A 12,500-nucleotide genomic window follows, 5' to 3' on the forward strand; every position below is an offset into this window, starting at 1 on the left:
CTTCTTGAACTTTTGGTGTGTGTGTGTGTGTGTGTGTGTGTGTGTGTGTGTGTATTTGAGTGTGTATGTACATATGTGTGTGTGTGTATGTCTGTATATGTGTTTGTGTGTGTGTGCGTGCGTGTGTGTGTGTGTGTGTGTGTGTGTTTATGTGTGTGTTTGTTTGTGTATGTACATATGTGTGTGTGTATGTCTGTATGTGTGTGTGTGTGTGTTTGCGTGTGTGCACACGTTTGTTTCTGTGTGGGGTGTGTCGTGCTTCATGCCTGAAATGTTTATGGAAGTGTGTGATTTTTTTTGTTGATTTTATATATATATATATATATATATATATATATATATATACATATATATATATATATATATATATATATATATATATACTGTAAACGAAACGAGGTCCCCTGTCTTTGAGGTGTGACTCCCCCAAGTCTGCACAATCATTATCATCGTCGTCATTGTCATGTAGAGGCGTCAATCATCTCCCACGCTTGTGGTGTATTTTTGTCCACCTTATATATATATATATATATATGTATATATATATATATATATATATATATATATATATATATATTTAATGAAAAGAAAAGAAAAAGCTCATTTTCCACGAATGTGGTCCTAGCGGTGGCGGATATGAGGGGGAGAGGGGCGGGGGGGGGGGATTATTGAAATCATTACCCTACTACATGTGGGGGGGGGGGGGGGACCCAGCCTGTTCAATTACCGAAGGAGGGTTAGCTATTTTGGTATACCCACTCCGCTCGTAATGCTGCTTCCATGGAAACACTGACAACTCTGACTGTGGATTTCGTATGCAGGGTGTGTGTGTGGGTGTGTAGTAGTCTTCAGTTTAACGTCTTCCACTTTAAGTGATATTAGACGGGAGGGGGGGGGGGGGGGGGGGGGCGGGGGGTTGAAGGGGGGGAGCGTGGTGGAGGGAACGGTATTGGGCAGAGGGTGGAAAATGGTGTGTGTGTGTGTGTGTGGTGGGGAAAGATACAGAGCATTGGAAAAAAATAAAGCATTAAAACGGGAGACATAGGCACAATATGGAAGGAAACGCTAACATCAAACATCTGTAACAACTATAACAAATGTCCAATTGGACTATGCAGCAAACCTTCTGCAATAGCAGATAACATCTTGAAATTGTCAAAAAATACATTCAAAAGAATTTTCCGAGAAGTTTGGTAAAAACGATTTAAGACTCTTGACATTTAGAGAATGTGTTTTCTAGAAATAGATTCTCCACATATGCATTTAACATCTCTGCTGAACTTTGTTATAAAAGCGTTCAGCTTTATCCTGTATGATAATGCCTGAATTTGCCTTAATCTGAATAAATTACTGAATGTATTTGATTGATTGATAGATTCCGGTTGTTGAATATTATTTATACTTTTATTCAAAACTTTGCCATTTTGCTGGTATACTTCCCCGACTTTGCTCCATGATGCTTTTCCTAGTAAGCGGTACCCCTCTTGTACAAACAAAGGCACATAAAGGTATGTGGTTCCCTGTTGGTGTTTTGCACCTTTTCGTGCAGCCCTGTCAGCCCATTCATTATATAGGAGACCAAGGTGAGAAGGAACCCAACAAAAAGTTATGCGTGTTCCTCTCAGATTCATAAGATGTACAATGTAACTTATTTCTATTATTATTTTGGACTTGTTCTTACAATTTGATGAGTTTAAAGCGTATAATACAATTTTGAATCAACACAAAATAAGACTTGTGGAAGGCAAACTGGAAGATCAAGAATATAATTTAAAGCCATAAGAACAGCGATAAGTTCAGCTGTGAATATTGACCGATCTTTACCAATATGGTATGATCGTTCAGTTTTCAGTTTTGGTATAACGAAAGCTGAACCGCCTTGGCCATTGTCTAGGAGTGAGCCGTCTGTGTAAATATGTAAGTGGTCACGGTATCGATTCTGAAGGCGTAATCGGACTTCTGTTGCCATGATATTTGGATTTTCTTTTTTTTTTGCAATGTCAGTATGATTGATATCAAACTGTGCTTTACTCATCTCCCAAATGGGGCATGGACTTACTGTTTTCTGCGTGTCTACATTATCTGGATTAATTTCGGACTTTTGGAAAAGGTTTGACACAAACGTGCCAATTGGTGTTAGATAAGATATCGTTTTAGCTCTTTTTGGGAAGTTGTTTTCAGATGTAATTCTTACTTCCTCCGATGTAAAATTTTCAGTGTGGGTGTGAGTGTGTGTGTAGGAGACTTCTGTGTGTGTGTGTGTGTGTGTGTGTGTGGGTGTGTAGGAGAGTTCTGTATGTGTGTGTGTGTGTGTGTGCATGTGTGCGCGTGCGTGTGCGTGTGTGTGCGCTACTTACTATGCGACGTCGGGACTCGGACACGCGCATCATAGTTTCGTGGTCTGTTCAATATGTTTCTTCAGTCTGACACAACGCACCACGAATCTGTATTATTTCATTTTCACTCCCCTCGACCAGTCAGATCCGTGTCCTCAGAGCGTCAATACTAAATAACTATATAGACCGAACTGAGCGATTTCAGTCTACCGATAAGGCCTTTTAAATATTATTATTAGTAGTAGTATTTTTATGTACTTATGTATTATTTATTTATTTATTTTATATTTCGTGCGCAGATTGGACTATTCAGCCATCTGCGCATTCACAGATAGATTCATGAGCATCCTCCCCCCCCCCACCCCACCACCACCCTCCCCCCATCCCCCAGCTGGATGACAACGATGATCATCATCGATCTCGATGGACACACCACCACCACCAATTTATTTATTTTATTTCTTTTTTTTGGGGGGGGGGGGGGGATTTCTAATTTAATTTAATTTTTATTATTTTATTTTATTTTATTTATTTATTTATTTTTGTTATTTTTTATTTTATTTATTTTATTTTATTTTTATTTTTTATTTTTTCAGACCTGACTAAGCGCGTTGGGTTACGCTGCTGCCCAGGCATCTGCTTGGCAGATGTGGTGTAGCGTATATGGATTTGACCGAACGCAGTGACGCCTCCTTGAGCTACTGATACTGATACTGATACTGACAAGGCCTTGTATTGACGAGTACGTTTATTCCATTTAGTTTTTACAGTCCTTTCAGCACTGATACCAAACAGGCGAAAGAAAGAAACTCCATGGGGAACGTGCTTTCTCTTTCATTGGACCTGTCATCTGGAGCAAGCTCCCTTTATTCTGTCCGACACGCTCAGACTATTGTTCTCTTTCAAATCAGCTCTCAAAACTCACCTTTTTTCCACAGTTGTTATGATTAGTTTTTTTTCCGCCATGTGTGTCTGCAACTGTTGGTGGGTGGTGAGAGGAATGGGGCTGTGTTGGTATGAATGCCTGGTGTGTGTGTGTGTGTGTGTGTGCGTTCGTTACCTGTTTATTTTGTGATGGGTATAGGCAAATGAATGTTATGAAGTATATCTGCATTAATGTATGTATGTATGTATGTATGTATGTATGTGTGTGTGTGTGATTGTAGAAACTTTTTAAACGCTCCGGGCTCTCCGGAGACAGGGCGTCCAAATATTATTATTATTATTATTATTATTATTATCATATTCATTTTCTTCAGCTGTTGATGACTGGGATGACCATAGCCGAGTGGTTAAAGCGTTGGACTTTCAATCTGAGGGTCCCGGATTCGAATCTCGGTAACTTCGCCTGGTAAAGGGTGGATATTTTTCCGATCGCCCAGGTCAACATAATATGTGCAGACCTGCTAGTGCCTGAACTCCCTTCGTGTGAATATGCACACAGAAAATCAAATACGCACGTTAAAGATCCTGTAATCCATGTCAGTGTTCGGTGGGTTATGGAGACACGAAAATACCCAGCATGCATGAACCACGACAGAGTCATCGGCAAGTCGATGTTGGTCGTGTAACGGAAAGAAAGAAAGAAAGACCATGTTACATAAAGAACGATTTTCAGGACTGGGGGTACATTGCTGGGTATAGTATGCTCGCAGTTTCTGAAACCCACTGCATGACGCCGTGCAACGTGCGTCAGTCTTCACTTGAATGAACATGCCAATGTGGATCCACTGCCCACTTCTTTAGCCAAAACCTAAAATCCACGTATGCACGCACAGACAGACAGACACAGACACACACACACACACGCACGCACACGCACACACACACACACACATCAGTATTTCAAAGAGAATAATAATTCTGCAGATGATTTTTGTAAAGTTATTTCTGACGAGGTTCTTATAGTGGTCGAACTTTCACAGGCATTAGTTCACAGCCCTATTTCTACATTCCTTTAACGCACTTCAGAATTGTGTTAATGGTTTCTGATTATCATCATTATCATTATTGAATTGTTACTCAGGTTAAATGTAATTGCATGTTAGTTATGCATTTTACGGTAGTTTTCTAGTTGACCTTTTTTCTGTTTTCCTCTTCCCTGCCCCCCACCCCACCATCTCCCATTTTTTTAAACGTCTAATATCACTGACAGTGAAAAGACGCTAAACTAAAGAACAAATACACGCACACGCACACGCACACGCACACAATATTGTGCGTGCTTGAATACCAAATCACCTTAAATGTCATACGGCTGCTATTTGTCTACCTCTTTGTTCGTAATGAGTCTCATGGCCTGTAAATTCTCTCTTTTTTTTTTTTTTTTTTTTTTTTTTTTTGCATTTGTATTTACACACACACACACACACACACACACACACACACACACACACACACACACACACACACACACTCGCACTGACATACACGGAATCTGACAATGACTAAGCTCGCCTGCCAGGGCTAAATGACTCTCTCTCCACACATCATCACACTGAGGCTGTGTGATACAAGGCGATATATTTATCTGCACACAAAGTCGACCACCAAAAAAAAAAAAAAAAAAAAAAAAAAAAAAAGCAACCCCTGACAAAGCGACATAGTATAGAGAGAGTAAGGCACACATTTGGACAGACGGTGAAGGTCGCAGGTAGAGAGAAAATGATGGGGTTTGGGGGGGGGGGGGGGGGGGGGGGGGGGGGGGGGGGGGGGGGTAGCAGAAAAAGAGAGAGTGGGGAGAGACAGACAGACATGGAGAGACAGTGAAGGAGACAGACAGACAGACAGACATGGAGAGACAGTGAAGGAGACAGACAGACAGACATGGAGAGACAGTGAAGGAGACAGACAGACAGACATGGAGAGACAGTGAAGGAGACAGACAGACAGACAGACATGGAGAGACAGTGAAGGAGACAGACAGACAGACAGACATGGAGAGACAGTGAAGGAGACAGACAGACAGACATGGAGAGACAGTGAAGGAGACAGACAGACAGACAGACATGGAGAGACAGTGAAGGAGACAGACAGACAGACATGGAGAGACAGTGAAGGAGACAGACAGACAGACATGGAGAGACAGTGAAGGAGACAGACAGACAGACAGACATGGAGAGACAGTGAAGGAGACAGACAGACAGACAGACATGGAGAAACAGTGAAGGACACAGACAGACAGACAGACATGGAGAGACAGTGAAGGAGACAGACAGACAGACATGGAGAGACAGTGAAGGAGACAGACAGACAGACAGACATGGAGAGACAGTGAAGGAGACAGACAGACAGACAGACATGGAGAGACAGTGAAGGACACAGACAGACAGACAGACATGGAGAGACAGTGAAGGAGACAGACAGACAGACAGACAGACATGGAGAGGCAGTGAAGGAGACAGACAGACAGACAGACAGACATGGAGAGGCAGTGAAGGAGACAGACAGACAGACAGACATGGAGAGACAGTGAAGGAGACAGACAGACAGACAGACAGACATGGAGAGACAGTGAAGGAGACAGACAGACAGACATGGAGAGACAGTGAAGGAGACAGACAGACAGACATGGAGAGACAGTGAAGGAGACAGACAGACAGACAGACATGGAGAGACAGTGAAGGAGACAGACAGACAGACATGGAGAGACAGTGAGGGAGACAGACAGACAGACAGACATGGAGAGACAGTGAAGGAGACAGACAGACAGACAGACATGGAGAGACAGTGAAGGAGACAGACAGACAGACAGACATGGAGAGACAGTGAAGGAGACAGACAGACAGACAGACAGACATTGAGAGACAGTGAAGGACACAAACAGACAGACAGACATGGAGAAACAGTGAAGGACACAGACAGACAGACAGACATGGAGAGACAGTGAAGGACACAGACAGACAGACATGGAGAGACAGTGAAGGACACAAACAGACAGACAGACATGGAGAAACAGTGAAGGAGACAGACAGACAGACAGACAGACATGGAGAGACAGTGAAGGAGACAGACAGACAGACAGACATGGAGAGGCAGTGAAGGAGACAGACAGACAGACAGACAGACATGGAGAGGCAGTGAAGGAGACAGACAGACAGACAGACATGGAGAGACAGTGAAGGAGACAGACAGACAGACAGACATGGAGAGACAGTGAAGGAGACAGACAGACAGACAGACATGGAGAGACAGTGAAGGACACAAACAGACAGACAGACATGGAGAAACAGTGAAGGAGACAGACAGACAGACAGACAGACATGGAGAGACAGTGAAGGAGACAGACAGACAGACAGACAGACATGGAGAGACAGTGAAAGAGACAGACAGACAGACAGACAGACATGGAGAGACAGTGAAGGAGACAGACAGACATGGAGAGACAGTGAAGGAGACAGACAGACAGACAGACATGGAGAGACAGTGAAGGAGACAGACAGACAGACAGACAAGGACAGACAGTGAAGGAGACAGACAGACAGACAGACATGGAGAGACAGTGAAGGAGACAGACAGACAGACAGACAGACATGGAGAGACAGTGAAGGAGACAGACAGACAGACATGGAGAGACAGTGAAGGAGACAGACAGACATGGAGAGACAGTGAAGGAGACAGACAGACAGACAGACATGGAGAGACAGTGAAGGAGACAGAGAGACAGACAGACAGACATGGAGAGACAGTGAAGGAGACAGACAGACAGACATGGAGAGACAGTGAAGGAGACAGACAGACAGACATGGAGAGACAGTGAAGGAGACAGACAGACAGACAGACATGGAGAGACAGTGAAGGAGACAGACAGACAGACAGACATGGAGAGACAGTGAAGGAGACAGACAGACAGACAGACATGGAGAGACAGTGAAGGAGACAGACAGACAGACATGGAGAGACAGTGAAGGAGACGGACAGACAGACAGACATGGAGAGACAGTGAAGGAGACAGACAGAGAGACAGACAGACAGACATGGAGAGACAGTGAAGGAGACAGACAGACAGACAGACATGGAGAGACAGTGAAGGAGACAGACAGACAGACAGACATGGAGAGACAGTGAAGGAGACAGACAGACAGACAGACATGGAGAAACAGTGAAGGAGACAGACAGACAGACAGACAGACATGGAGAGACAGTGAAGGAGACAGACAGACAGACAGACATGGAGAGACAGTGAAGGAGACAGACAGACAGACAGACATGGAGAGACAGTGAAGGAGACAGACAGACAGACAGACAGACATGGAGAGACAGTGAAGGAGACAGACAGACAGACAGACAGACAGACATGGAGAGACAGTGAAGGAGACAGACAGACAGACAGACATGGAGAAACAGTGAAGGAGACAGACAGACAGACAGACATGGAGAGACAGTGAAGGAGACAGACAGACAGACAGACATGGAGAGACAGTGAAGGAGACAGACAGACAGACAGACAGACAGACAGACATGGAGAGACAGTGAAGGAGACAGACAGACAGACAGACATGGAGAGACAGTGAAGGAGACAGACAGACAGACAGACAAGGAGAGACAGTGAAGGAGACAGACAGACATGGAGAGACAGTGAAGGAGACAGACAGACAGACATGGAGAGACAGTGAAGGAGACAGACAGACAGACAGACAGACAGACATGGAGAGACAGTGAAGGAGACAGACAGACAGACATGGAGAGACAGTGAAGGAGACAGACAGACAGACAGACAGACATGGAGAGACAGTGAAGGAGACAGACAGACATGGAGAGACAGTGAAGGAGACAGACAGACAGACATGGAGAGACAGTGAAGGAGACAGACAGACAGACAGACATGGAGAGACAGTGAAGGAGACAAGACACAGATAACCCGAAGCCAGGGGAAGGAGCCCAACACTGAGATGAGCAAAGAGAGGATCAGAGACAGAAATAAGACACACACACACACACACACACACACACACAGACACACACACACACACACACACACAGACACACACACACACACACACACACACACACACACAGGGAGATACACACACACACACACAGAGACACACACACACACACACACACACAGACACACACACACACACAGAGACACACACACAGACACAGACACAGACACACACACACACACACAGGACACACACATACACACACACACACACACACACACACACACACAGAGACACACACACACACACTCACACACAGACACACACAGAGACACACACACACACACAGACACACACACGCACAGACACACACAGACACAGACACACAGACACACACACGCACACAGACACACACACGCATACTACTCGCACATCATCCACAGTCCACGCTGACCATGATTCCAGTCTCCCATTTCACAGCACTATTTATATCAATGAGACTGGATGGAACAGCAGCAGCAGTGCATGCAGGCTCTCTGGCACCGTGATCAAGGGACATGTCTCTTCTTCCCCCCCCCCCCACCTCTCTTCACTCTCCACCCCTCACTCCCCCTCCCTTTTCCTCCTCCTCCTCCTCCTACGCCCACCCCCTTCCCCCTCTCTCCCATCTGCCACCACACAGACAGCTCCGTGCTCTTTCTCCCAGGGCCACCTACTTTCCGTTGACTCCCGGTTAATATTGGATGATCTTCCCGAAATAACCGCAATCTTCTCAATAAGGCAAAAGGCTCTCTCTCTCTCTCTCTCTCTCTCTCTCTCTCTCTCTCTCTCTCTCTCTCTCGGCATTGGCCTCTCTCCTCTTCTCTAATCGGTAAAGGCTTGTCAAGCTGTGCCATTCTCTTGAAGCAGGGTGTTCACTTCTGTGCTGTGTTGTGCTGCTCAGTCAGCAAGAAATCGATACATGGGACACCCCTCCCGCCCTCGCCCTCCCCCTCGCCCTGGCAATGGGATGGATGAAGTCAGCAGGGAACAGTTCCATTCTGAAGCAGGTTAAATGGAAGCTTGCCACCATTGCCCTATCAGAACGAAGCCGTCGTCGCCAGGTCATGGCTATTTAAAGGAATGATGTTGATGGAATCAAACTGGAATTCCACCCACACAAGCTACAGCATTTACTTATTCATTCATACCCAGGACCATAAATCCCTTAGGAGGTTCCGGTCTAGTGAGAAATCATAGGCAGCGTCATTTTTGTTGTGAAATTCTTTATACAGATAATTCTCCGATGAAAGTATGAGACAATATAATGATTAGGAAACTACATATTCTGTATCAAATGATAATATTTATGTGACGTAATAACAGGACTGATTTGCATACCTGCATTGATTTATATATTTATATATATATATATATATATATATATATATATATATGATATTCACGCATGCATGAACTGCATGACATCGACTCAACTATGCGATGAAGCTAAGCCATAAAGTGATAGTCATAAAAATGAGAGACAGAGCTAAGACCTCATTCTAGTACTATATTTGTGTACATCAAACATTGCATACGCGTCTTTTGGCTTTGCTTTCTCGTGTATAATTGGTAAAGCCCCTCATCCACTTTTTCATACACATCAGCATGGTGACGGATATTTCACAAACATTAGCACATACATGGGTGCACTTTGTTTTTGCAAATAACAATTATACACATACATGCGCACTCATGCACACCCCCATGCACACACACACACACACACACACACACACACACACACACACACCGTTCATTTCCAGCGCTGTTGTGAAACGATGAGCCTCAAACTAGTTGTGCAGGCACTGACGACAGACAATAGCATCTGTTTTCCCTCCATGCAGTCTTCTGTCAGCACTCACAACTTCAAAAATCTCCTTCTTCTTTTTCTCACAGCCCCAGTGTTTCTCCAGATCTCGCACGTGCACACACATCTACTTCATCCACCCCTGACTTTGTTTCCGTGGTCTTCTAGATATCTGTGCGTGTCGTACAATTATTGTTTACATGTCACGTTTCATACATGTCGCCGGGTGGCTTGATGTAAACATTCAAGGAAAAATGACCAGTTCAAAGCTAGGGGAGCACTTTAGTGAGGTGTTTCAGTATTGGAACGTTCGTGTGTTATCCTCAGTCTCTACGTGACCACAATAGATTGACATAAGCGAACAGTTGGGCCAACAGCTTCTTTCTTCTTCTTCTTCTTCTGCGTTCGTGGGCTGCAACTCCCACGTTCACACGTATACACACGAGTGGGCTTTTACGTGTATGACCGTTTTTACCCCGCCATGTAGGCAGCCATACTCCGTTTTCAGGGGTATGGGCTAACAGCAAAGTGAGAGCTATTTGATCAATGGTTTCTCCACTGCAGTTGGAAATCATGTACAGCTTAGCCTTTTGTGAAAGACTATGACTCTCAAACTAGGAGGCAAGTTTGCACTGGCTCTTAGTGCCGCAGCACTGGAGGGCTTGTTGGCCTTTGGGAACCATCCCAACGCCGACTGTCCTAAAACCCTCTTGGCCGAGAGAGTTGGGATGTAACTTGGGCAACACACTCTCCGCTATAATCAAATTTTAGCCCAGATAGTCGGGACAGCAGTTTCCTCCTCTATTGTTCTGATGGTCATAGTCGGACACGACTGACTATCATACTACGTGACCACGTGACCCAGTGTTGAGCCCATCGAGCTCCCATTCAGCTTATTGGTTCAGCCCTGCCGTCCATCAACCACGTGGCCCAGTGTTGAGCCCATCGAGCTCCCATTCAGCTCAGTCATTGGTTCAGCCCATCGAGCTCCCATTCAGCTGATTGGTTCAGCCCATCGAGCTCCCATTCAGCTCATTGGTTCAGCCCATCGAGCTCCCATTCAGCTCATTGGTTCAGCCCATCGAGCTCCCATTCAGCTTATTGGTTCAGCCCATCGAGCTCCCATTCAGCTCATTGGTTCAGCCCTGCCGTCCATCAACTATCAGACTTCACCCTTGACCAAACCTTCAGTCATTTCGCACCATGCAGCCCGTGTTCACTCACAGCATCTGTCCACCCACTATCCTTGCACAAAGACAGTACTGACTCTCCGTACTGCATGAAGTCTGGGGGCCCAGTTGGCCTTTGGGTCTCAGTTTCAGAGGGGAAGGTGGCAGAATGGTTAACAACTGTCTGCCAACACACAGTTCCTGAGGGTCTGGGCCCGTTTCCTGGTCTCGCCCTTTCTTTCGAGTTTGGAACATCGAACCGAGCATCTAGTCATTCAGATGGGACGATAAACTGAGGTCCTGTGTGCAGCACGCGCTTGACGCACTGAACAATAACCCCTGGCAACAAAACTGCCATCCCCGGGCAAATTTCTGTAGAAGAAGTCCAAGCCGATATGTGCATAATCATAATTATATGCATGAATTCAACGCCTGACAAGCGTGTTCGGTAATGATGCTGTCAGACATCATGCCTAACAAGATGTTGTGTAGCGTATATGGATTTCACCAAACCCAGTGACGCCTCCTTGAGAAACTGCCTATGTGTGCGTATGTGTTAGGGTAGCTGTTAGATACACATGTATGTTAAAATGTATGTATGCAGTGTGTGTGTGTGTGTGTGTGTGTGTGTGTGTGCGTGTGCGTGTGTGTAGTCACATTTTGGTGTGTGTATGTAACATAGATATGTTTTATGTTAACAAAAGCGTTTTTGTAAGGCACCTAGAGCAGATTTCTGGATAGTGTGCTATATAAGTATCCATTATTATTATTATTATTATTATTAAACTGAAACCAGAAACTTGCCTTTTAGGGAACAATCTCAACGTCGACTGTCCCGAAGCCCTCTTAGCCGAGTTGAGAGTGGAGGTGTAGCTCAGGCAGGACGCTTACCCACTTCAGCCTGGATGACTAGTCGTCGGGACAGCAGTTGCCTCCTCTGCTGTTGTGATGGTCACTGTCGGACACGACTGACGGACCTTACCCTTGCTACAGCACACGATGCTGGGACCCAGTCTCTTCCTCTCCCCTCACTGGATGCGGTGGGAAAAATGTTTAACTCACTCAGTACGGCCAGTTCTCTCTTCTCCTCTACACAGACCCCTCGGATGTCCAGTGGGTGTCTGAATGACCCAACCTTTAGCTTCCGTCGTCAGAATTGTGGTATTCTTTGTCAACATTCACCTCTTCAGTATAAGAGCCTTCCGCTGGCAATATTTTGATGGTGGTAATTGGGGTGAAACGCTGTTAACGTCGTCTC

Source organism: Babylonia areolata, chromosome 20 (genome assembly GCF_041734735.1).
Source record: "Babylonia areolata isolate BAREFJ2019XMU chromosome 20, ASM4173473v1, whole genome shotgun sequence".
Classification (NCBI taxonomy): domain Eukaryota; kingdom Metazoa; phylum Mollusca; class Gastropoda; order Neogastropoda; family Buccinidae; genus Babylonia; species Babylonia areolata.